This window comes from Esox lucius, chromosome 14 (genome assembly GCF_011004845.1).
Source record: "Esox lucius isolate fEsoLuc1 chromosome 14, fEsoLuc1.pri, whole genome shotgun sequence".
NCBI classification, from domain to species: Eukaryota; Metazoa; Chordata; class Actinopteri; order Esociformes; family Esocidae; genus Esox; species Esox lucius.
Window position 1 is genome coordinate 37,310,194 of NC_047582.1, and position 11,390 is coordinate 37,321,583.

Here is an 11,390-nt window from a genome sequence, read left to right on the forward strand (position 1 = left end):
TGGTCCCGTGACTCGTGTTGGAGGTGGTAGACAGCTCAAGACCCGAAAGTATAGATGATAAATGGGGAAAAGATTGGATCAAATTATTTCCTGCTTGTGTGTTAATGCGAGCCCAGTCCCGCCAGCTGGGTGACATGGTGGATTCGGCTGGTTCCATATTTGAGCAAGTTAAGGTAGAGGACCCGAAACAGAACGTTCCTTCTACGAAGTCTATGGTGTCTACTCCTGTACAGACTCAGAAAAAGTTGCGCCCCAGATGTTTTCCTGTCAGTCACCCCTGGGGAAGTTGATCAAGTGGCAAAAAGAAGACGTAAATGTTTGAGTCAGCGGTGTCCCGAGGAGGCCAAGCTTAGGGAGACCGCCTACTTCATAGTTGCAGGGGTTTTGATGCGTAAATGGGCAGCGCATAACGCTGTTAAGACTGGAGTGCAGTCCGGCAAGTCTTTGTTCCTACACCATTGCAACAGCAGGTTCTGTCACAAGCTCATGATCCTGCATGGTCTGGACATTTAGGGGTAATGGAAACAGGGTCCTCCGAAATTTCTTCTGGCCAGGATTAAAATCTGACATTGTGAAGTTCTGTAAAACGTGTCATGTGTGCCAGCTCACAGATAAAGTGAATCAGCCCGTTCTTCGTGCGCCACTTCATCTGATCCCGGTGGCAGGAGAACCGTTTGAGCGAGTAATCATTGATTGCGTGGGTCCACTGCTGAAAACCAGGTCAGGTAATCAATACCTACTCACTATCATTTGCAGCACTACCCGTTACCCACAGGCTTTCCCTCTCCGTACCATTACGGCTAAAACTGTGGTAAAGGCTCTGATAAAATTATTCTCCACTTTCAGACTTCCTAAAGTGCTCCAAACTGACCAGGGAACCAACTTCATGTCCAAATTGTTCTCTACCGTGCCCATTTCTTTTATCTATTGCTCACCAGGGCTCCAGCCCATACCATCCCGAGAGTCAGGGAGCTCTATAACGCTGGCACCAAACACTCAAAGCAATGCTTAGAAAGTACTGCATGGAGGCCAGTACCAATTGGGATGAAGGAGTGCCATTTGTCTTATTTGCTATAAGGGAAGTAGTACAGGAGTCTTTAGGGTTTAGCCCTGCTGACCTTGTGTTTGGACACGCCATGAGGTCCACTGAAAATATTGAAGGAGCATGGGCTGCCTCCTACTCCCAGTAGCGCCTCCAAGAATGTGCCAGACTATATCAGTCAGATGCTGGAGAGACTGCACACCGCATGCGTGCTAGCTCAGGAGTCTCTCTTCAACCCAGAATCGCATTTCAGGAACATTTCTTGTGGACCAGAAACTTAGTGACACCAATTATGTTATAAGAACACCAGATCACAGATGCTCCTCCCGTGTATGCCATGTTTACATGTTGAAGCCATATCATACGCGTGATTCCTACAATAGCTTCTTCAGCCTGCCGTTCCAGCCCGCCGTCTCCAGCATGGCTGCGGTGTTGCTGCAGCCTGGCCCAGTCCTAGAGGAGGAGAATGAAGATGGGTTGGTGCCATAAATTGCAGCAGGGTAAACACCTCAGTAATACAGAAATGTTAAAGACATTACCCTCCATAATGGGACATTTGAACGAAGATCAAACGACTGATCTTGTTGCCTTGATAAACTGCTTTCTTACTGTGTTTCAAGACGTTCCCAGTCACACTCCTGACCTGGAACATGACGTGGATGTGGGGAACACAGCTCCCATTCGGTAACGTAGTAGTCCATTTGCCTACTTGGTCTGACCATCTCTCTATGTTGAAGATGGTGTTTCAGCGTTTGGAGAAGGCCTCCAAACGCTGCTTTTTGTTACTTTTGCTACTTTTCCTGCTCCTACGGCTCGCCGTATACATGGTCCTCAGAATGTGACTTGGCCTTCGAGTCAGCTAAAGTGCTCCATTGTAGTGCCCCAGTGCTTGCTGCACCTAATTTCGACTAACCTTTTAAGTTGGAGGTGGATGCTAGCATGGTAGGGGCGGGTGCAGTCCTCTTGCAGGAAGACGAAGAAGGAATTGATAGGCCAGTCAAGGTACTCTACCATTGAACAGGAGACGCTAGCGTTATTGCAGTTTTTTGAAGTTCTATGTTTGCTCCAGTGCCGTACCTGTTATGGTCTTCACAGACCACATAACCGGTTAACATTCCTCAAACAGATTTACAACCAGAACCGTAGCCTCATGCGGTGGGCTCTGATTGTACAAGGGTACAATTTATTAATTATGTGGAAGGTTCTAAAAATGTGGTTGCTGATATGTTGGCGCGTCTTCACTGTGTGTAGGAGTTGTGCATGTTTGCTATGGTTGCAAACTTAGGGTTTGAATCTTTTAGGGTGGGCGTGTTACGTCCCCAGAGCTTTCTGTTGCTCTGTGTTCGTATGTGTGTTTGTGCCTTGTTTCTCTGTGAGGTGGTTGCAGGCTAATTGGCTTCCTGATTGCAGCTGATTGGTTGGATATCGGGCTAATTGGAGAGCTGATTTCCATCTGCTCGTCAGTGGTTGCAGCTGGTTCAGCCTGCATATAAGCCACAGAGTTCGGAAATCTCCCTCTCCCTTGCTGCTGCTCTTCTGTGGTTTAGTCTACCTGCGTGAAGTTGGCCCTCCCACCAACGCAAAACGTCGTCAAACTATGCTCGTTCGTTTGTGCTCCGTTTGTGCTGGTTTGTGCTGTAAAAAGTTTCGTTTGTGCTGCTTCGGTATTTTAGATATTACAATAATATTTTTAGGTCAATCTGAGGTCAACCAGCCCCCCCACATTCTCCAAATTCACCCAAAATAGTCTTGATCGCTTGTGCTTCGTTTGTGCTGGTTTGTGCCGGTAAAAGTTTCGTTTGTGCTGCTTTGAGTTTTAAAATATTCGACATTGAATTATAGACGATGACGTCACCAGCCCCCCCACATTCTCCAAATTCACCCAAAATAATCTCGTTCGTTTGTGCTTCGTTTGTGCTGGTTTGTGCCTCTTTTGATGAACACAGGACTGTGAAAATGGAATCCCTGTTGACTGCTGGTTTCTTGGGCATCTTGCATAAGCAAAACATAATTACCCTAAATTATTCTGATTCCAAAAAATATCATGTACAGCATAAATTTGTTTTAATATATTACTGTATTGGTCTGAATATAATGATCATATAATATAGTAAGGATAATGTAGATGGATAATATATCTTACATTAGGACCAATATGGTAATGTTCACCCCTATTAGTAATAGAAGTGTTATTATTGAGGTTTCTGTTCAATAACAAGGTTAGCTCTCTTGAATGTTGTACAATATTCTTGCAGCTACTAGTATTGTAACAGACAGTTTTAAAACAATGTATACTTACATTGTTCAGAAATTTGGATTAGTAACGACTTTTGTAGTTTGATTTATATCGACCTTTTCTCCACTAACTCTACAAATTTTTATACAAGAGCATTCTTGAATGGAAGTGTCACTTGCGGTGGGAGTGGAGTGTAGCAGATGAGACTCATAAAAATAAAAAACAATCACAAGACACTGAAGTGAGGATAATTGTTTATTGACCAAATTATGTGATGACAGAACGTCTTCGTCAATTCTACTTTTAAAGTGTGCTCACCTCGAGGACAGTTTAGCTGTTTTCTTGCCCAAAAATGCTGAAGTTACATTTAAACTACGACTTGATGGCACACGCGCACAAATCCATTTTGCTCATAGAGTAGCAGAAGATAAGAGTGACATAGGCCTAATAAAAGAAAAACATTACGTTTTATTAAACACTACAGGACTACAAAAAACCTGATAAGAAATTGCATGATGTTCTATTAAATCATCTTTATTAGCATCTAACATTTTAGAGATTGAATAGACAAAACCGAAATAAAATGCTCATAGGCAATAGGCTACTGACTAACTACAAACCAAAATACAGAGCTGTCTGACTATTTTTGATCTTGTGACCATTGATTTATCTATTTTATTCAGTGAGCCTTGTTTGTAGCCTATAGGCCTAAATATTAATTTGATTACATTTCTGATATTTTAAAACCCAACGCGGCACAAACAAAATTTTTACCGGCACAAACCAGCACAAACGAAGCACAAACAAACAAGATTATTTTGGGTGAATTTGGAGAATGTGGGGGGGCTGGTGACGTCATCGTCTATAATTCAATGTCTAATATTTTAAAACCCAAAGCAGCACAAACAAAACTTTTACCGGCACAAACCAGCACAAACGTAGCACAAACGATCAAGACTATTTTGGATGAATTTGAAGAATGTGGGGGGGCTGGTTGACCTCAGATTGACCAAAAAATATTATTGTAATATCTAAAATACCGAAGCAGCACAAACGAAACTTTTTACAGCACAAACCAGCACAAACGGAGCACAAACGATCAAGACTATTTTGGGTGAATTTGGAGAATGTGGGGGGGCTGGTTGACCTCAGATTGACCTAAAAATATTATGTTAATATCTAAAAAACGGAAGCAGCACAAACAAAACTTTTTACAGCACAAACCAGCACAAACGGAGCACAAACGAACAAGCATAGTTTGACGACGTTTTGCGTTGGTGGGGGGGCCAACTTCACGCAGGTGTTTAGTCTGTGTTGCAGTCTGTGAGTTGGAAGGGGGAAGGGGAAAGCCATTGTGCTTTAGACTAAAGGCCCTGGGGCATACACCACCCGTAGCTTTACTCTTTCTAAAAACACTAGGTAAGACCTGGGCAGACCACCCCCTGTATTTTGGTCAGAGCACTGGTGCAAGAGGTGCTAGCTAGGTTAGTTCCTTGTTTAGCAGGTAAGGTAGGGTTAGGGGTTTGGGTTTATTTTTACTTTCTTTGCTTTGGTTCCGTCCAACCCCTTTTCCCTCTTTTACCATTATGAGAAATAAATGCTCTGCCTTTGTCATCCGAACTCGCACCCACAACCCCCTGTCTCCTTCTCACCATTCCATAGGGGCTTCACGTGTAGCGGGGTGTTGCGCTCTCTCTTCTGGGAGGTGTGCGTAACACACACACACTCGCCCAAATCCTAAATGTCCAGAAAAATCTATATTATAATGATTTGAATGACCATTGTGCAATTGTAGCTGTTAGAAATCCCAAGGTCCCGAAAACAAAACCGTGTTTAATTTCTTAAAGAAATTGTAAATATTTTACTGAGCAGGCCTTTTTTGTGATTTTGTAGCACCGGTATCGCACCACTTACTGGAACTGGACCAGTTCTAGGTTCTAATTTGTGGGGAGCATAAAGTAATTACACCAGAGACCGTTGCTTTAAATTCAAAAGGCCGGCAATTTACTGAACACAAAACACACAAAACAAAAATACCCTGCAGGTTCTTAATACTGAGGTAAATATAATAAATGAAAGGGTATTTCACTCTTTTTGTTTCAAAGTTATTTTAGTCAAACTAATCTAAGTTAGACCAGTCTCTTTTTCCCAGGTTGCACCTAATTTAGAATTCCTATTTTTCTTCCTGAGTTAACTCCTTTTTTCCTTTCCTTTAAAAGTAAAAGAATACCTTCAATTACGCAATCAAATCAAAGTGGACCACAATCATTTCGGATCACATTCAAAAATATGATATAACACCTTAAATTCAAGTTCAAGTCCAAATGTGAGTTCAATTATTCAGTTCAATGAAAGGTTTCAGTTCGCTTCAGTCCAAAAATAATAATTAAATCCGTTCCCAGTTCAGTTAAAAAACAATTCCTGACAGTCCTACCACTCTGGCAGCGAGTCAACATACGCAGGAGATTTCCTCACTGGTGCGATGGAGAAGATGAATTGAAGGTCTGGGCCTGGCTGCCATCTTGAATCCCGTCTATGTACATGCACGTGCACGCTGCAGACCAATCCTCGTTCCGACCGAGCTTCAACACCAAAATAAATTCCAATTCCCGATCAGGTAAGTTATGTTTTTCAACTGCAAAATCTACTCTTTTCCCTGCTTATTAGCCAACGCTCGCTCTCCGATTTTCCTCCCGCTCTCTCCCTCAGGTCTCTACTGCTGCGTCTAGCGTCACTAGTCCCTTAAAGGGGCAGCGACATAAATGTTATTTTAATCTTAAACATAACATTTTTGTTGTAAACATTTTAATTAACTCTGATGAATTAACTTACATTAAATGAATCACTTTTACCTTCCAACTTATTTATGCAGCTTTTAAACTATTTATTCTTACTTATGTCATATTTTAACATGGGTTAATGTTTCATTTTGACCGGAGAAGGATTTAACTTATTCATGCTGCTTGGAAGTACTTTCACAACGGTTTAACTCCAATTATAAGTAAACATACACCATTCTGCCAATTTAGAGTTAAAGGGCGTGATAATCCATGGTTTTTCCCCAAGCTTTCTTCTATTATTCATATGCGCAATCTAGTATGGGCCAAGGCAAGGAACTCAGGTTCTGATGCTGACTGGCTTTTATTTAGGCAGCTGCAAAATAAACGTTCTTCGCTGCTCAGGAAGGCCAAATCAGAGTATTTTTTATCAGTAACTACTGAAAACCTAAATGTCCCTAAGAAGTTTTGGAAAACTATTAAGTCGATTTCTGCTAATAGCCATGCTAATGAACTGCCATCATGCATTATGAAGGACTCGATTACTGTGTATGACAAAACCCAAATGCTAAATTGTTTTAATGAACATTTTGTATCATCTGGTAAATTGTTTGATTCCATTACTGTTTCTGATCGACCTTGTACTGAGGAACCTGTGACATCTGGTCAGATTTTCAGTTTTCAGCCATTCTCAGTCCAGGAAATCCATAAATCCCTGAAATCCCTAGATTTAAATACACTTGCAGGTCCTGATGATCATCTTTATCCCTGCTTTTTGAAGTTGGCAGCTGATTTTAAAGCAGAACAATTGACACATTTGTTCAATCTTACTCTGGAATGTAAAGAAAAAGCATAGCACAGTTACAGCAGCCACGAAGGTCTTAAATGACATCACTACTACTCTGGATAAGAAACAACATTGTGTCTCATCTTTTATCGATCTCTCAAAGGCATTTGATAAAGTAGATCACACTAAGTCTATCAAGCATAGGTCTTTCTCTGCATGCTGTTTCACGGTTCGCCAACTATTTACCAAATTGAACTCAGTGCACGCAATTTAATGGGCTTGCATCTGATTAATTGTTTATTCTAAATGGTGTACCCCAGGGCTCTGTACTGGGTCCTCTCTTGTTCACTATTTATATAAATGATCTAGATAAAAATGTAAAAAATTCCGAACTAAATTTTTATGCAGATGACACTGTTATTTATTGTTGGGCTTTGACCTTAGAGAAAGCTTTTCAACATTTACAAACTGGAGGTTTGATTTCAAATGTGAGGGGGACAAACACTGGCATAGCATGGTGACGCCAGGCCAGGATGAAAGGGGTATATAAGCACAATTGTGTGTCTAACCACATGGAAACACACAACAGAAAATAGATTTAAATTTTTTTTTTATAGAGGTCAAGCACAGGCCACCCACCCACTGCAGGCCCTGGTGTAGCCATACCCACGTTAGCTACACCAGTGGGGACAAATGTGTTTTTGCAAATGCCCATAGTTTTGCAATGGGATGGCCAACAAGCTCAAATAGGTGTGATAGTCGGGTGTCCAGATACTTTTGGCCATATGATATGCTGCAAAAAATGCAGCCTTCAGCAATATCATTTAATATTACTTAGTTAACATATTGTCTATGATATGTGCTCTTAGTGAAGAACTATTACAGACAACTGTTTTTTATGAGTGTGGCTGATATACAGGTGCTGGTCATAAAATTAGAATATCATCAAAAAGTTGATTTATTTCAGTAATTCCATTCAAAAAGTGAAACTTGTATATTATATTCATTCATTACACACAGACTGATATGTTCCAAAGGATTATTTCTTTTAATTGTGATGATTATAACTGACAACTAATGAAAATCCCAAATTCAGTATCTCAGAAAATATGAATATTACTTAAGACCAATACAAAAAAATTCTTTTTGGAAATGTTGGCCAACTGAAAAGTATGAACATGAAAAGTATGAGCATGTACAGCACTCAATACTTAGGTGGGGCTCCTTTTGCCTGAATTACTGCAGCAATGCGGCGTGGCATGGAGTTGATCAGTCTGTGGCACTGCTCAAGGTGTTATGAGAGCTCTGCTAGGTTGCTCTGATAGTGGCCTTCAGCTCTTCTGCATTGTTGGGTCTGGCGTATCGCATCTTCCTCTTCATAATACCCCATAGATTTTCTATAGGGTTAAGGTCAGGCGAGTTTGCTGGGCAATTAAGAACAGGGATACCATGGTCCTTAAACCAGGTACTGGTAGCTTTGGCACTGTGTGCAGGTGCCAAGTCCTGTTGGAAAATGAAATCTGCATCTCCATAAAGTTGGTCAGCAGCAGGAAGCATGAAGTGTTCTAATTGACCTTGGACCTCAGAAAACACAGTGGACCAACACCAGCAGATGACATGGCATCCCAAACCATCACTGACTGTGGAAACCTTACACTGGACTTCAAGCAACGTGGATTCTGTGCCTCTCCTCTCTTCCTCCAGACTCTGGGACCTTGATTTCCAAAGGAAATGCAAAATGTACTTTCATCAGAGAACATAACTTTGGACCACTCAGCAGCAGTCCAGTCCTTTTTGTCTTTAGCCCAGGCGAGACGCTTCTGACGCTGTGTCTTGTTCAAGAGTGGCTTGACACAAGGAATGCGACAGCTGAAACCCATGTCTTGCATACGTCTGTGCGTGGTGGTTCTTGAAGCACTGACTCCAGCTGCAGTCCACTCTTTGTGAATCTCCCCCACATTTTTGAATGGGTTTTGTTTCACAATCCTCTCCAGGGTGCGGTTATCCCTATTGCTTGTATACTTTTTTCTACCACATCTTTTCCTTCCCTTTGCCTCTATTAATGTGCTTGGACACAGAGCTCTGTGAACAGCCAGCCTCTTTAGCAATGACCTTTTGTGTCTTGCCCTCCTTGTGCAAGGTGTCAATGGTCGTCTTTTGGACAGCTGTCAAGTCAGCAGTCTTCCCCATGATTGTGTTGCCTACAGAACTAGACTGAGAGACCATGTAAAGGCCTTTGCAAGTGTTTTGGGTTAATTAACTGATTAGAGTGTGGCACCAGGTGTCTTCAATATTGAACCTTTTCATAATATTCAAATTTTCTGAGATACTGAATTTGGGGTTTTCATTAGTTGTCAGTTATAATCATCAAAATGAAAAGAAATAAACACTTGAAATATATCAGTCTGTGTGGAATGAATGTGTACAAGTTTCACCTTTTGAATGGAATTACTGAAATAAATCAACTTTTTGACGATATTCAGATTTTATGACCAGCACATGTATATACAGCTCTGGAAAAAATTAAGAGATCAATTAATTTGAACTGTTCCTCACTCAAAACTTTCCTTTTCAACTTTTTTGGAAAGGAAAGAAAAAGGTGCGTAAGGTCCTCGCATCGTTCCTGCTCCAGCTCCTCCCTCTTGCGCTCTCTACCAGCCACCACTACGCACTCACACTGCAGTGTACCTGAACACAGCTCACAATCCAGATCCCAATCACCAGAATACTGAACACCTGCTCTCCATTGTCTCTCTCTGTTTTAGCCAGTTCTCTACCACCACTCAGGTGTGAGGTATTGTTCGTAGTGGACCTGCCAAGCCTTCGTATCACTCTCTAGCTAATTGTTGATTCCCAGCCTGTTGTCTTCTCCTCCCCTTGTCCTGTCCCTGTCTGTCTCCATGTATAGAAGCCTGCCTCTTGACCTGCCTGCCTGCCTTATAGACTATCCTGCCTGCCCCGTGGACTATCCTGCCTGCCTGATGTTGAAGTCTAACACTTCCCCGAGTTGGTTTGTTGGAAAGGAGAATAAAACACCGGGAGTCAGGGCAATTACCGTATTATATGTCCATTTATTACAGAAGCTTCTGGAGACACGTGTCGCCGCACAATGTCTAAGGATCAACATTCAACAGATCATTTTATACTTCTACTACGCCCAAAAGATAGAGTCGTTAAATTCACAGAACAAGTGTGCTATTGGTCCAGTTCCAATTCTCTTCCTTATAAGGATAAACGCAAACATCTTCTTGTCTCCTCCTGGTTTCTGTCTGGCCTGTCAGACTATGTGTGTGTGTGTCTCTAACCTGTGTCCTGTTTCTCACAAAACAGACATACTAAATCTTTCTCTCCCCGGCAACTGCTTAAACAGGGTTTCCTATTCTCCTACTTGCTCCTTCAGTTTCAGCTCATATTACAAACACTTATAGACTATCCTGCCTGCCCCGTGGACTATCCTGCCTGCCTGACTCTCGACCTACCTGCCTGCCTTATAGACTATCCTGCCTGCCCCGTGGACTATCCTGCCTGCCTGACTCTTGACCTACCTGCCTGCCTTATAGACTATCCTGCCTGCCCCGTGGATTATCCTGCCTGCCTGACTCTTGACCTACCTGCCTGCCTTATAGACTATCCTGCCTGCCCCGTGGACTATCCTGCCTGCCTGACTCTTGACCTACCTGCCTGCCTTATAGACTATCCTGCCTGCCTCATAGACTATCCTGCCTGCCCCGTGGACTATCCTGCCTGCCTGCCTTGTGGACTATCCTGCCTGCCTGCCTTGTGGATTATCCTGCCTGCCTGCTTCGTGGACTATCCTGCCTGCCTGGTTCGTGGACTATCCTGCCTGCCTGCTTCGTAGACTATCCTGCCTGCCTGTCCTTACCTGTACCGTCACCTTCTCGGACTGATCACCGGATTACCCTGCCTGCCTGCCTCTATCGTTTTCTTCGTGCCTCATCCTTTTGTGCCTTTGCCAATGAACCTCAAACCCCTGGTCCTGGTGTTCATTACACAGTGGTCTCTTAATTTTTTCCAGAGCTGTATATGTACATTTTGCCAGTAGCTACTGTACAACCTCACCCCCACCAGAACTCTCTTCCATGACTACACTGGTCGACTCAAGATCATTCTGGTTCTGATAATAAATATGAACGTTCAAGATATGGGCTACACATTATAACATAAAATTGTATCTAAGTTATTCACCTTTAAAGACAACATTTCACCTCAGCTCCACGGCTGACCTTTTCTCCCTGGCAGTCTAATCTTGCTGTGAAAGAGACCTTGTCATGGTCACCATCTGATCCAGCTAAAATTCAGTACAGAATGACATGAACAGCTTGATCTACATTCACCCCTACAGAAACTAAAGGCAATGTTTGATCTATAAGACCCACATTAGGTTGAAATGTCAAATGCAGCTCCCTGTGTAGGGAACTACATATAACGTTAGCCAACTTTTCAAGAGATCAACTATTAAACTAGCTAGCTAGCTAGCTGAAGCACTCACTTTGTCTAACTTCAGTCTTTTCTCGGCTGATGTCATCG